This window comes from Parasteatoda tepidariorum, chromosome 9 (assembly GCF_043381705.1).
Source record: "Parasteatoda tepidariorum isolate YZ-2023 chromosome 9, CAS_Ptep_4.0, whole genome shotgun sequence".
Lineage (NCBI taxonomy): Eukaryota > Metazoa > Arthropoda > Arachnida > Araneae > Theridiidae > Parasteatoda > Parasteatoda tepidariorum.
The window spans coordinates 81,434,019-81,449,632 of record NC_092212.1 but is presented as its reverse complement, the minus strand read 5'-3'; the positions used below and the strand labels follow the sequence as shown (position 1 = coordinate 81,449,632).

The 15,614-nt window shown below is 27.8% G+C and overlaps 1 long non-coding RNA gene across 1 annotated transcript in view; it reads right to left on the bottom strand.

The window, feature by feature from the left end:
- Positions 1-8,125: 8,125 nt before the first annotated feature.
- Positions 8,126-15,614, bottom strand: part of LOC122272739 (uncharacterized) — a 25,760-nt gene continuing 18,271 nt past the window's right edge. Inside the window, exon 4 of the long non-coding RNA XR_011637706.1 lies at positions 8,126-8,245. This is a non-coding gene — a long non-coding RNA (uncharacterized lncRNA). The remainder of the gene's footprint in view (positions 8,246-15,614) is intronic.

Below are 15,614 nucleotides of genomic sequence, written 5' to 3'. Positions count from 1 at the left end.
AGTGTACCAAGTTAGAAAAACATTTCCCGGCTTTTAAGCATTTTCTCTAGCTTGGTCGATAAATATAGACTTTCATTTTTCCTTTTTAGAATATTTTCTTTTTTAGAATGTTCTTAGAATAATTTTATCACATTAAAAATAAAAAGAAGTTGTTTATCCATATTAGTTTTTATACTCATACATGTATAAATTCTTAAACTACTTGTTTCTTAAATAGAAACAATTTTATATGTAAACTATTTAGCTTTGTTTCCATAAAATTATTGTAAATCTACACTGAGTTGGTCTGATATTTTCATTAAATTTAAAATGATTTTATTCTGTTCCTATAACTTTTTAGATTTTTACCACCATTTTCATTCCTGATAATAAAAATTCAATTTTATTACGCTTCACAGATTACTCATATTGACTTCTTTCGCATTCATTTATACAAGGTGAAATTAGTGATTTGACAACAATGTTATCTTGAATGATACTACCGCCACGCAGTGGTCGGAGTTCAGAAAAAGATGGTCAAAACTGATAATTCACTCATATATTTTTTCTTTAAGTTGTTAACAATAGGATTTTTGTATTTATATGTAAATATTATTGTAAAATTATTGTATGTAAATATATTGTAAATATTATTGTATTTATATGTAATTATTGTAATTTTGTATTTATATGTAATTTATATGTAAACTTGTCTGAATTTTGAAGCTGACATTTGAATAAAACATTCTATGCAGTTGTTTGTGAAATAGGATACATAATTAATTTGAAATTTTTTACTTCTGTGTCAGACGTAAATTACTCAAATTGGATAGAAATTTAAGTCAATGCTAACCATTATAATGACTGAAAATTACTTTAATTTTAATCTTAATGCTACAAATATTCTTTTTTAATTAAATAGCTTCTTTAAATTTAAATTGTCTTCTATTTCCTGTTGGAATGGTCAGATTAATATGTTTTAAAACATTTTCCACCTTATAAAAGTTAGTTGAAAAATCAATCATTTTAGCTATGCAGCGTATATTAACAACAATGTAATATATTAACAACAATGTAATATATTAACAACAATGTAATATATTAACATCAATGTAATATATTAACAGCAATATAAATAAAACTCATATTTAAGCAATATCATTTTAAAAAACATGGAATAAAAAAACTTTTTTTTTTAAATATGGGAAAAAAAGTTGAAAAAATTCATTAGTTTTATATTGGAATAAAAATAATTCTATTGAAAAAAAATAATCACTGTACATTAAAAGGGAAAAAAACGACAATTTTTCACTGTATTATTAGCCTATAACAAATTTTTCTGGGCACAGGAAAAATTATAATCATAGCTTTATTTATTGCTTGCATAAAATTAAATAATCTGTTTGTAGCAGACAATATTAACCGATATGCCTTTTACTTCCATTTAGTGGAACATTGAACAAGAAAGAGCATATGTCTGGCTGGTGGGTCAAATAATTTTTACCCCATTTTTACCCCATTAAGATTGAATAGGATGTGAGTTATTGTTGTAGTTTGCTATGCAAGTAGGTTTAATATTTTTTCCCCACAAAATTATTTCTCTTCCTTACTCAAAATAAATAAATAAATAACTATAGAATGTTCTGAAATTATTTTTTCTCTAACTACACACATTTTTTAAACTCTAAGCAAAATGATTGATTTAAAATGCTCTAAATGAAATTAAATTGTTACTAAAAANAAAATTACTTTAATTTTAATCTTAATGCTACAAATATTATTTTTTAATTAAATAGCTTCTTTAAATTGTCTTCTATTTCCTGTTGGAATGGTCAGATTAATATGTTTTATAACATTTTCCACCTTATAAAAGTTAGTTGAAAAATCACTCATTTTAGCTATGCAACATATATTAACAACAATGTAATATATTAACATCAATGTAATATATTAACATCAATGTAATATATTAACAGCAATATAAATAAAACTCATATTTAAGCAATATCATTTTAAAAAACATGGAATAAAAAACTTTTTTTTTAAATATGGGAAAAAAAGTTGAAAAAATTCATTAGTTTTATATTGGAATAAAAATAATTATATTGAAGAAAAAAAAATCACTGTACATTAAAAGGGAAAAAAACGACAATTTTTTTACTGTATTGTTAGCCTATAAAAAATTTTTCTGGGCACAGGAAAAATTATAATCATAGCTTTATTTATTGCCTGCATAAAATTAAATAATCTTTTTGTAGCAGACAATATTAACCGATATGGCTTCTACTTCCATTTAGTGGCATAGCTAGCATTGAACAAGAAAGAACATAGGTCCGGCTGTAGTATAAAAGATGGGTCAAATTTTTGGAATAAATTTTTATATGAATTCCCGAATAAATTTTTGTCTCTTTTTAATACCCCTTCTCCAGTTTTGTTGACCAATTACATAATTTTTCCTTCTAAAATTAGACAGGAAAGTTTTTTTTTCCAGTTTCAAATTATTTCAAAGCACATTCTAGAGCACACATGCTACTTTTTCGAATTAATTTTGTAGGTGTACGAGGACTTTTCCAACATGTTTGAAAAGCACAAAATAGTCTCTCTATCATTACATAAAAAAATTGAGATTGTTAAAATATTGAAGAAAGACATTAAAAGAAACAAAATAGCAATTGAATATGGCATTGACACAACAACTCTATATGATACTAAAAACATTAGATTTGAAACTTTAGATCAGTATTCAACAAGAAAAAAGATTAAAAAAATGATATTTTAAAGATCACATAGGTTCAAAACATGGGCATTATCCCCACCCCCACCCCCAGTAATCGATGATGACTTTTAATGTGGCGCTAGCACAATTGGGGGCATTACAGCAGTATTACTTTTAGAAGGTATTTAATGAATATAAATGAAATTAGTACATTTAAATTTTTAGTCATTTTTTATTTTATATTGAAGAATTATATAAATGTCTAACTCAGCTTATAATATTTGTTATCAAAGCAGTTAATTTGTTAAAGATGTTTGAACTAAAAAAACGCTTTTTAAATACTGTAATACACACTGTATATATCATAATAAAAACAGATAAATACATGTGTAGAAAATACTGTAAAACACACTAAACAATTTTAATGTTAAATGGCTCTGAGATCTTAGTATCAATTCAACTTTTGTGACTGTGGTTTATTTATATTACCCTTCAAAAGCTCATAAATTTTTTATTTGAGAACTTGAAAGTATTAATTTTTTTTTCCTTTTAATTTTGACAAATTTTAAAAAGAAATTTCGAATATTTTTAATAAATCCATTTTCTTTTTTAACATTCAAAAGAAATATATTAAAACATAATTATTTTGGAATTTCTTATTGTCAATTTATAACATATAATTCTCTAATTTAATTTTGAAACATGTTTCTCTGTACTAAACACACAAAATGAATTGCAGGTTTACTTGGTTACATTCTTACATAACATCACTTCATTCACATCTTTTTAAGTATTTAATTTAAACTTTAAAGTGATGAGCAAGTACTTAAAAATTTTACATATTAGTTAGTTCACCAAAATTAAAGTAAAAGATGTTTCCAAACAAATACATTGATCATTAAACTTGTTAGGCATAATTATTAGAGTATCCATACAAAAATATTAAAATTCGTAAAATGTGACAAAAAAATTTGTATTAACCATTATTATTATTATTATTTTGCAAGAACACACTGAATATTTTTTGACTTGCAAAGTGGCGGTAATCCAAAAAAGGTAAGGAACCTATGATGTCGATCATTATATCATAAGTTCTTATTAAAAGTTAAAAAATTAAATTCGTAACATGCCATTTCTAATATGTTAAAATATGTACTATTGGAATTGCTGATTCTAAGCCTGGAAAGGAAATTTTCGTGAAACAATGTCCAAGTTGTTTAAGTTATCCAGATTTTTTTTCAAATTTTTAAGATATTATTTTTCAACTAATAAAACTTCATACAGAGAAATGAATTTTGTTTCAATTTTTTGTAATATGCTTTAAAATAATTTAGAAAATTTCTGTTGCAATTATACTATAATTATGAAGCAAGAATGTATAGCCCTAGGTAAGAAATTCAACTTTTGCATTTAAAGCAAATTTAAAAATCTTTGGACAGAATTGTAAACTTCATTTATCCAATGATAATTCCATGCAAAGAATAAAGTTTACAGTAATTTTAAAATATCTAATTTTACATGGCAAAATACAAAATTTGAGGAAAATCAATCAGTTTATGAGAAATGGAATTTTAAATGTATTATTTTTTCATAATTTGATTTCTCAGGAACTATTCAACCGATTTTACTCAAAAAGTTTTATTTTGCCATGTAAAATTAGATACTTTAAAATGATGTAGAAAATTGTATACCTTAACAATTCAAAATTTTTTTGACTATTACTAAATAAAATAACTAAAAATAATAAATATTTTTAGCATGAATTTATTTTAGGATAAACGATTTTTATAATTGTTAGTAAAGATTTTTCAGTTTGCTTAAAAAGTTCTGGAGATATGGTCAAATTTGCAAAAGGTATGTTTATTCAGAGAAGATACGTTTTTGAGACTGATTTTGTAGCTTAAAATATTGTCTGCACCAATTAATTGGCATATTTGAGGTCACCCCATCAAACCATTAAAATTGAGTCCTAAAATGTGAAAATCTGACCATTAGATCAAAAGTTATTCAGGATGGTCCGTTTTTTTTTGGCGCATTGTAAATAAAAAATAAATCGAAAAATTTTATAGTAAAATATGAAATTCTTAACACACAAACTAACTATAAAAATTTAAACTTACCATAAAAAAGCTTTTGTTTTAAGATATTTTTATCAGTTGTAAAAGCTAAACAAAAGTCTACTATGGTGAAAATGATCTCAGGTTTCATTATTTCTGAAAGTTTTAGTGTGATTAATTTTTCATAATGTAGTTTTTACTAAAACATATTATTCTGGTTGATTTTTTGCAAATAATAATAATACTTAAAATTTTAAAAATTCTGGTCAGTTAAATTTCAGATAGTTTGGGCATTCACTGAGTTAGGATAAAAACAATGATCTAATTCTTGTTGCCAAGCTTGGAATTAATTAATGTGCTACAATCTCTATAAAGTAATGCTAAAATTTAGCTTAGATAAATAGTATTAAAGAAAGAAATAGTTTGAACAAAAAACAAATGATTTGAGACAAAACAATTTAAACAGTTTAAATGATTTGAAACAGAAAGCAAAACATAATACAGAGAAATAAAGATCTTCCAACTAAAAAAAAAAATTTCTGTTTTGTTTAAAACATTTGTTATAAGTGCTGGAATTCTTTTGTGGTAGTTAAAAGAAAAAATTAACTATGTCTAGCCAATTAATATTAATGAAGGAAAAAAGTATTAATCTTAAAAATATTTCCTAAAACATTTTTTTTTTTGTTGCTTATTATGTTACTTTCTGCTTTATAGATGATGAAAATCATTGAAAATTTAATAAGAAATAATTTTCAAGGCAAGCTACATAATTTTTTTACCTAGGGGTAATAAATAACTGAGCAGGTATGCAAAATTACTATCTGAAAACATGGACTTATCCGGTATTCTTATAATCACTTCCAATTTTCTTTTGTTTGTTTTAGAGTCATAACTAACTGAAGAGACGTCAAAACAAAGATTTATGATTAGCTGAAAGTGAAAATACACCAGAGGAAGCAGTTTTGCTAAGATATCTTTCCAGTTCAATGTTAGAATGATGGCATTATTTTATTTCTTTTGGAGTTAATCTAAACTATTCAAAGTAATTACTAAATGCACATTTTAAACATACTATTTTTTGTAAAAAATTTAGTTTTAAAAACAGGGTTCAAACAGAGATCAGAAGAAGAGATCCAAGGAGTTCAATAGTTTAAGGACTTATCAGAAATTAAAAAACTTTGTGTAAAAGATAACTAGACAGTTTGTTTTTTTTAATTAAAAAGCAGTTATTATAAGGAACTTGCAAAAATTTATAGTTTGCATATTTTTTTTAGCCCTTTTGAAATAAATTTTGTCAAACTTCATCAAGAAAAATAAATAAAGTTATCACTTTTACACATAAATACAATTTCCAGTTTTAAATATTTAAATAAATCTTGTTAAAGTACAGATGTTAAAGATTAACATAAAAACCTACAAATCTTATATTTTTAAATTTGAATACATAAGAAAATCTAAGGCATTTTATACAACAACAACAACAAAAATCTCAGTAAATTATTAATTAAGTTTGCTTGTAACATGTAAAATAAAAATTATTTGCTGTTATTTTTTTCTTCTAACTCTTGCAATTCAATTTTTTTTCTTTTAAAATTTTTCCTAAACTATTAGATTTTGACAGCTAAGACATATCATTTAGTTTCCCTGTTTGGACAACAAAATCATCAGCATACTTAGTAATTCATTTATGCAGCACAATAATCTAAGTACCAATTTAGAATTCTAAGTAGTTCCAAGTACTCCTTGGAGACTTTTTTATTTCAAAGAAGTTTCTAAGGAGTATAAGGAGTCTGTATGCACCCTGTAAAAACTATGATATCTATTTTTGACTTTTTTCCATTTAGATTCCATTTTTCTCTGTTCAAAATAAAATAATAAGTTAATTTCATAACAAAACATTAGTTTCCAACTGAAGAATTTATTGGTTGAAAAAAATATGTGAATGGAACACACAATGTTATATTAATATAGCAGTTAAATCAGCTAACTAGACATTGGCTTAGTTTTCATATTTCTTGGCAATACACGTGTTCATTTTTTATTTTTGCGCACTCTGAAAGAAGTATTTATAATTGAAACTGATATTTCTGATTTTTTTTTTTTTTTTTAGCTTTTGAAATATTATTTATAGGTTACATTTATAATGTTTTCGTGATGTTAAAGTTTTAACCTAACGGCAATGATGCATCCCACCCTCTGCACTTAGTGTTCCCCCTGCAGCACTTAAATTGAAATAAAATGCATATTCCTTGAGAATTTGATTATTGTACTTTAATAAATAATATTATATTATAATATTTAAATGCAATCAATAACCATATTCACTAATACAACACTGGAGTACAGAGATTATTCTCAGGAGACAAGTTACCTTGTCTGTCGCAATGAAAGAGTTAAAACTTAATGATACTATTTCTGAAAAAGGCATTTCAAAGTCTAATAATATAATTCAAGATTCCTCAAGAATATATTTATAACATATGTCTCATTAAATAATATTTTTGGTTTTAAATTGACAGTTAAAGTTATAACAAAAAGTATATTATCAGTTAACAGGTTAATAACCTAAAGCAGGGGTTTCCAACTGGCGGAAGCCTTTTTTTGAGGCCCGCGAACTAAAATATATTAGTTGTCATTTTTTGTGCGGACAATTTTCGTAAAAAGTCTATATGGGTTTAAAATACTATTGTTGTTAATAAAAACCTAATTTCTTCGTTTCTGTGAAATTTAACATACCAACAGTGCAAAAAAATTTATTTCTCGGGTTTTGCATTCAAGAAAATATTTATTCCAATACTAAAATAATCATGTATGTTGCTCTTTTTTATTTCATTTTTTGGTATTTTGTGAATATAATTCAGCATGTGNTTAGTAAATAGTAAAACTACCAGCCCCAGTATATAATATTTCATAGCATAAAAAAGGAAATATTTACACACACATTTATAAATTTTAAATGCAAAATTTCTATTCTCTGGTGGTTCCAGCAGACTAACCTCAATCTCCTCATTGAGAATGAAACTTAACCATTGAGAATGAAACTTTGAGAATGAAACCTCAAAGAATGAGTCCCTGGGGAATTGATAAACACAAGGATTCATTGTACATTTTAAAATTTCTCACTCTTACAACGACTTAACTTTTCTAGACTTATATCTAATCAAAATACTTTAATATATCTGTTGCTCGAACTGGAGAATTCTAAAAGATTAGTCCCTTTGCTTTGCAAACTCTTAAGTAAATTCCATATCAGAAACAAAGTATTTTTTTTAATATGGAACACTGATGTTCAATATCAGTGTCTGAAACAGTGAAAAATAAAACAGTATATAAAAAGGGTAATGAAATAATCTTTACAGTGCTAAGACATTAAAATACCTCTTCACTCAAATCTATTTCGTTATTTTCAACAGTTGAACTTCCATCTAATACATTTGTATCGTGACATCCTTTTTCAAATGTTTCTTCTTCAATTTGTATGGACTCCTCATTTCTAGAAAAAAGCATAACATTGATATTAATTTTGAGATATAATTGTTATTGAATTCGAATTAATTAAGATTTGAACTATAATATTCAAAATATTTTTGGTAGAAAAGGTTCCATTTCAAAATATTTAAACGAATTATCTAAGTCTTGTTAAAAGATACTTTTTTTAAATTTCTAATAAGTATGGATTTCTTTCTTTCACATACAAATCTTATAACTACTAAACTATGAGTTCTATCAGTTCAATTCTTTGATTTAATTGGATTTAAAATAAAAAAGAAGTACATAAGAAACACTCAATTATGGATAACGGGTCCATATGTAGATAATTAAGCTAGTTCAGTGGATGAAAAAAGTTGACTAGACAGAGCATGATGCAAAATATCTCTGTTATCCAACTACACAGTAATCTCTCTGAAATCCTCTAAAAATGGGTGAGAATTTAGAACAAAACAAATAACTACCACACTAATAAAAAAAAAATTTAAAAATTAAAAATATCATTGGCTTCAAATACTTTGATAATAATTTAATTAAATATTTAGGAAAGTATCAATGATCATACGGTGATGAGCATAGGAATGTTTCATTATAGTCAAATCAATTTACGCTTACTTAATTGAAAACAAAAATTCATTTCATCAATACTGTCAGCAATTTTTTATATTTTTAAGTAACTTATTATTATTTTATGATTTCTTCATTGAACTCTGTTTTAAATTCAGTTCCCTTCCTTCAAATAATAATTTATGTTTGGAAATTATGGCTGCTTTTAAGAACATTGCATAAATTTGTTTTTAATACAATATTTAACAGTTGAATTGATTTTTGTCAACTTAGCAAAGCAAAACTTAGCAAAGAAATAGCTTTCAGTAAAGGAAAACAAAGCATTATTAGGAGTGAAGAAAAATAAAAATGGAGTATTATTGAGAATATTCGGTCAACAATTNAAAAAAGAAGTACATAAGAAACACTCAATTATGGATAACAGGTCCATATGTAGATAATTAAGCTAGTTCAGTGGATGAAAAAAGTTGACTAGACAGAGCATGATGCAAAATATCTCTGTTATCCAAGTACACAGTAATCTCTCTGAAATCTCTAAGCTCTGAAATCCTCTAAGAATGGGTGAGAATTTAGAACAAAACAAATAACTACCACACTAATAAAAAAAAAATTTAAAAATTAAAAATATCATTGGCTTCAAATACTTTGATAATAATTTAACTAAATATTTAGGAAAGTATCAATGATCATACGGTGATGAGCATAGGAATGTTTAATTATAGTCAAATCAATTTACGTTTACTTAATTGAAAACAAAAATTCATTTCATCAATACTGTCAGCAATTTTTTATATTTTTAAGTAACTTATTATTATTTTATGATTTCTTTATTGAACTCTGTTTTAAATTCAGTTCCCTTCCTTCAAATAGTAATTTATGTTTGGAAATTATGGCTGCTTTTAAAAACATTGCATAAATTTGTTTTTAATACAATATTTAACGGTTGAATTGATTTTTGTCAAAACTTAGCAAAGAAATAGCTTTCAGTAAAGGAAAACAAAGCATTATTAGGAGTGAAGAAAAATAAAAATGGAGTATTATTGAAAATAGTCGGTCAACAATTTCGAGGAAGGTTTAACGTCTGATGTAAAACATGTCTTTGATTCAAAGGTTTAATTTTATTTTGTAACCAGAAGTTATGACTGCTCAAAAACTGCAAAAAAGAAACTTATGAAAAATAAATATTAATATTAAAACAAACTGCAATAAGTTTTTTGTTTGAAAAGCAACATAAATATCATTGATTTGCTGACAACCAATTTAATAAAGAATTTTGAATTATATGCAATTCTGCTGTTACTTTTTGTTGTTAAATGTATTAGCCATCTTTCATATATTTCCCATACATCTCAGTATAAATAAATTTAGAAAGAAAAATTTTAAATTTACAATTTATTTGAAGTCCTTTAATCAGAGTTGAAAAAAAAAAACTTATTTTTTTTGTTTAAACCAGATTTTTTGGTTAATACTGTGTGCCTGTTTTTTTTTGTTTTTGTTTGTTTAAAAAGTTGAATAATATTTAAAAGTAACAACAAATACAGTTTAAAAATTCATATAAGAAACAGTGAAGGAGTTTTAAACTAAAATAATAAATATGTAAAATAATAAATTTGTAACAGATACAATTTTTTGATATTTATAATAATATAATTCTTGATACATTTATAATAATAAAATGTACTTTGTATACTGATAATAATCCCACAAAAGTATAACAAACTTGATTCCTTCATTTTCTCGTTGGAAATAATAATATTTGATTACAAATACTTACTAATCAGTATAAGATTTAAAGACAGTCATTGCTTTCAATGCTTGACTTATTGTAATAGAACATATATCTTTTTATGTTAAAGTGTAATTTTTATTTACATTGAAAACTTAAAAACAACCTAAAAAAAAACTGATGATAAATTATTAAACTTGATTAACTTAAACTTATTTTCATAAGAAGCAATAATTAAATTTATTACAAAAAAATTCTCAATGCAAACAAAATATTTAGAGTTTAGCATTACTATATAAATTACCTAATTTTAAAAAAATGTAGAGACATTTTTAGATGAATAATAATTTCTTGCAAATTTTAGTATGTTAACTAAACAAGTGTCTATAAAAAAGAATTCAATGTTTTTAAGGGAACTGAAAAATACCATAAAAATCACTCAACTTGGCAAAATATATTAATAAATTCTTTTGCCAAAATGAAAAGTACTCCTAGATTTTTGTCACAAAAATATATATGTACAATCGAAAATGTAATTTGAAATTGGAACCCATAAATTTGAATCTGCATACCATTCACTGATTTAGAATCAAAAATTAATCTATCAAAATATAAGTTAATATGGAAATAAAAAAGAGAATTTTAACAGCTATTTAATGCATTTATGGACTCAGAAGACTCTTAAAATCCCACTTTATCAAAATAAAACTAAAGTACCACTTTACATAACACTTATAAAACCAGTTTTAACATATGCTTCGAAAATATGGACCATCATAAGTAGACAGCGGATAATATGCAATTGCATACGTGCATATGCAATTGCATATTTTAACACTTTTTGCCATTTGTGCATACAAATGCGTAAAAAGGTATATTTGCTCTTATAAATGCATATTTTCAGCATTTTATGGCTTTTCCCTCCTAAAATCAAATCACTATTCTTTTTATGTTAGCATGAGGAACGCTTTGAATTTTGTTTTGTCGTTCTTTATCTTCTGAAAGGGTCAGCTGGATTGATGTTGCTGGAGGTGATTGCAATCACGCGAAAAAGATGTAGAAATGAGGTGTGTGTTGGGAAGGGGGGTACAAAGGGCCCACCCAAACAGACATTCGTCATAGAAACCTCAGAAAGGGATGGTCAGATATTCTATGAAGGGATGTCTTTTCCTGGAATAAATAATTGTCAATCTGTGTGGAAAAAATAAGGCTTCTGTGGTAGGTAGAAAATGACCTCCCTTTCCTGTGACTGCTTAGTTAAAAGGTGGAGTGAATACATTTTCGGAGAGAGCTTCTATTCTAACATATTTCGATAGTCCATCCAATAGATAGATAGTTTCGACATCCATCAGTTGAATACGTAGTTAGTGAAGCTTCGAAAGTGATTTTTGACTTGAATTTTATAATATGCCAAAAATTAAGTCGACTAAATCAAATTTAATGAAGACATGGATTTCGGACTATGGGAAGGACTTTACATCCGATGGGGAAATAGTATTTTGTGTGATTTGTCAAAAACACATTTCCTGTGAAAAAAGTACCAAATCGATCAACATATAAAGACTAATGCTCACTCCGCGAAGAAAAAGCAGAATACAAAAGGATTTGTTCAAAGTTTATTAACTATTCCTGTTCAAGCAGCTAAAAAAGGAAAGTGATTTTTCTAGTGATTTATGCAAAGCCTTAGTAAGCAGCAATATTCCTTTAAAAAAGTTAAATAATCCAAACCTAAGACAGTTTTTAAAAAAATATTGTACCAATCAGATCATTCCCGATGAATCGACTTTAAGAAAGAACTACCTTCAACCGATATATAACGAAGTACTGGATGATATTCGACGAGATATTGGAGATGGCTCTATATGGATTGAAGTCCATGAGACGACAGATAAGTGCGGTCGCTATATTGCTCATTTTATTTGTGGAAAAATGGATAATATTCCTACTCGACCACATCTTCTAGCAAGCAAAGCCCTTGAAAAAGTCAACCATTCAACCATAGTAAGGTTTGTCAATGATTCTATCAGATTATTATGGCCTGATAGAGATGGTTCTGAAGATGTTTTGATTTTTGTCAGTGATGCTGCTTCATATATGGTCAAATCTGCAGCAGCACAGGAAACTTTTTTATCCCAGAATGCTTCATATTACATGTTTGGCTCATGCTGTTCACAGACTGACTGAGACTGTTCGAGAAGTATTATCCTCTGTGAATGATTTAATTTCTAGTATCAAGAAAGTTTTTCTCAAGGCACCTGTGCGCATAAAATTGTATAAAGAAATGTATCCTGATTTGCCCTTACCTCCACAGCCTGTGATAACTAGGTGGGGTACAAGGATTGAAGGTGCACGTTTTTACGCTAATAATTTTGATGTAATAAAGTCAGTTGTAGATGCAATTGACAGTTCCTGTGCTTCTTCAGCTTATGTCACAAAAGAATTACTACAGGATATCTCTTTGCAGAAGGACTTGGCCATAATTGACACTCACTTTTCTTTCTTAAGTGGAGCAATAACAAAGCTCGAAACACCAGGTCTTCCCCTGGCTGAGGCCATATCCGAAATTGAAAAAATTCAACAGTGCATCAATGCTCTTCCAGACTCAGCTGGGAAGAAAGTAAAAGAAAAATGGTGTTTCGTTCAAAACAAAAATTCGGGTTTTGCAGCAGTGAAGAAGATAAATGATTTTCTTAATGGAAACGGAACTGAACTTCCAGAGAAAGTAAAACCAATGAGTACGAAATTGTACAAGTTTTGTCCAATAACATCGGTTGACGTGGAGAGGTCATTTTCTGCTTTCAAAATGATCTTTGATGACCGACGACATCAATTCACCCTTGAAAATTTGGAAAAACACTTAGTTGTGTATTGCAACAAAAATTATTCAGTTTAATAAAATCTTTCCGGAAAATGCGATGATTTTTCTTCTCTCATTTATCATACTTCAGTTTTAGGCTTTTTCCTCAGAAATGTGTAGATTCAAGTAAGAAATATTTTGATTTTCTTCCTTTTAACAAAAAAATGTTTTAGCTGTGTTTGTTGGAAAAAGTAAGTAGTAGTATTTAAATAAGTTGAACTTTTAATTTCTATTTTAAATGCATATTTCTAGTTTTAAGAGCATATATTCAAGTTTTTTAGTGCATATTTGCATGCATATTTTGTCCGTTTTTTAGTGCATATAATCTGCTGTCTACTCATTAGAAAAGCTGAAAATGCTCTCTTGATATTTGAAAGAAGAGTCCACAGAACTATTTTTGATGGAGACAATGGTGTCTGAAGAGAAAGATACATCTAGGAAATATACAAGTTATATGAAAAAGATATGATAAAATTAATAAGACTAAACAGAAGGAGATGGTAAGTATGAACTCAAACAGAACTGCCTTGAAAGTTTTAAGTGCCACTCAATATACCGTAATTTCACGGACACAGGCCGCAGCGTTTATGATATAAAGCATGAAAATTTAGTAGGAATGCGTATCTAACGGGGCGGCCTATATAGTATTACTTTCTTTCCTTTAAAAAAAGTTGCTTTTTAGAAACCCCACTGGAAATTTCATCATCATTTTTTCCACCTGTTACTGTGCTTTTAATTTATTTTTTCATGCCTAATGTTACTCCTAGGAATGGTCAGTGCACCTGGAATTTTTCCCTCCCCACACTCCCCAATCTTTCCTTGGAATCACTGGAGACCACTATCCACAAGAGAACAAAGTCTCTCTTTCCCTTCTGCCATATGAACAGCTGTTGAGTGTAGGAAATAGGCCACGGAGTGGAGAAGCATAAATCAGAAAGGAATGAATGGAGAAAATCAGGGTGGGGCCAGTTATAACCTCAACTGTAAAACAACCCCCCCCCCTGTTTTTTCCAGGAAATATGTCTCTTCCACTTGTCATGGATGCCTCTCTCCACTCCCCTTTTTTCTTCAGCTGGTTGTTAAAAACATGTGAATGTTTGTTGAACAAAAGGTGCTGATGAGCTTGGAATGACCTTCAATAATCTTACAATTAGAATGTTCAAAAAGAATTTCCAACTTTCAACTGAGGGTCAGTGAAGAGGGAAAAAAGCAAAGTGTGTGAGAATTATAGACAGGGATAAAAGAAAGAGCGTCCTAGGCGGATTCAGTTAAAAAAAGAAACCTGATTTGAGAAGAGAAAATAGGGGAGGAATTTTCTAAAAATAGAAACTTGTTTTAAATGCTTGGGAGAGAGCTTTTTATTTATTTTTTTTTTTCATTGCTCATATTTCTGTCTGATTTCGATCATCTTCCTCAACTTATGATTTTTTTCAATCTTCAATTCTGAGAAGTTTTTGTTTTACTAATATTTTATTTTCGTTAATATTTTGTTTCGCTTATACTATTTTCGTTTTGTTTTAACATAATATACACATATACACAAGCAGGAATGAAATGCTCTCATTTTAAGGCCGACACACTGCCATGCACTTTCTCGTTAACACATTCGCTGCCACTAAAAATGATATTTCCATTCTCAGAAGCCGGATTACAAAACAGGGTTTTAATTGTTTAAATGTTCCTTATATTTTACTAGGAAAACCAGAAAAACAAAGAAACATATTATTTTGCTGTTTAGAGAGCGTTTTTTTTCCCGACGCTCTGGAGCGCCAGTGGCACACAGATACAACCTGTCTTCGCCAGTGCCACTGACGCTCCAGCGCGTCTGACCAATATTCTCAGAAATTAATGGCATATTGCATAAAATAGCAGTTCAAAAAGAATAAAACGGAATACCATTCAAGTATATGTAGTACCATGCATGAAACAGAATTGAAAATATTTACAAATAATAAGCACAATATGCAGATAATGGCAGTCACGCACATAAAAAAATTCAAACAAAAATTTTGAAAACCAACCACAAAAAATAATGCTTCACTAGCATGCCAAAACAACCTCTCCGTTAAACTCTCAAAGCCACACTAAACACAGAGCATATAACTTATCATAGTCGATCGACGCGCTAGCGCGCCGTCGGCATACCAGGAAGTGCCGCTCTTACGCGCTAGCGCCTCGGTGGCAGCGAACATGACGGTGGCAGCTCCGGCCATCCCATATTTG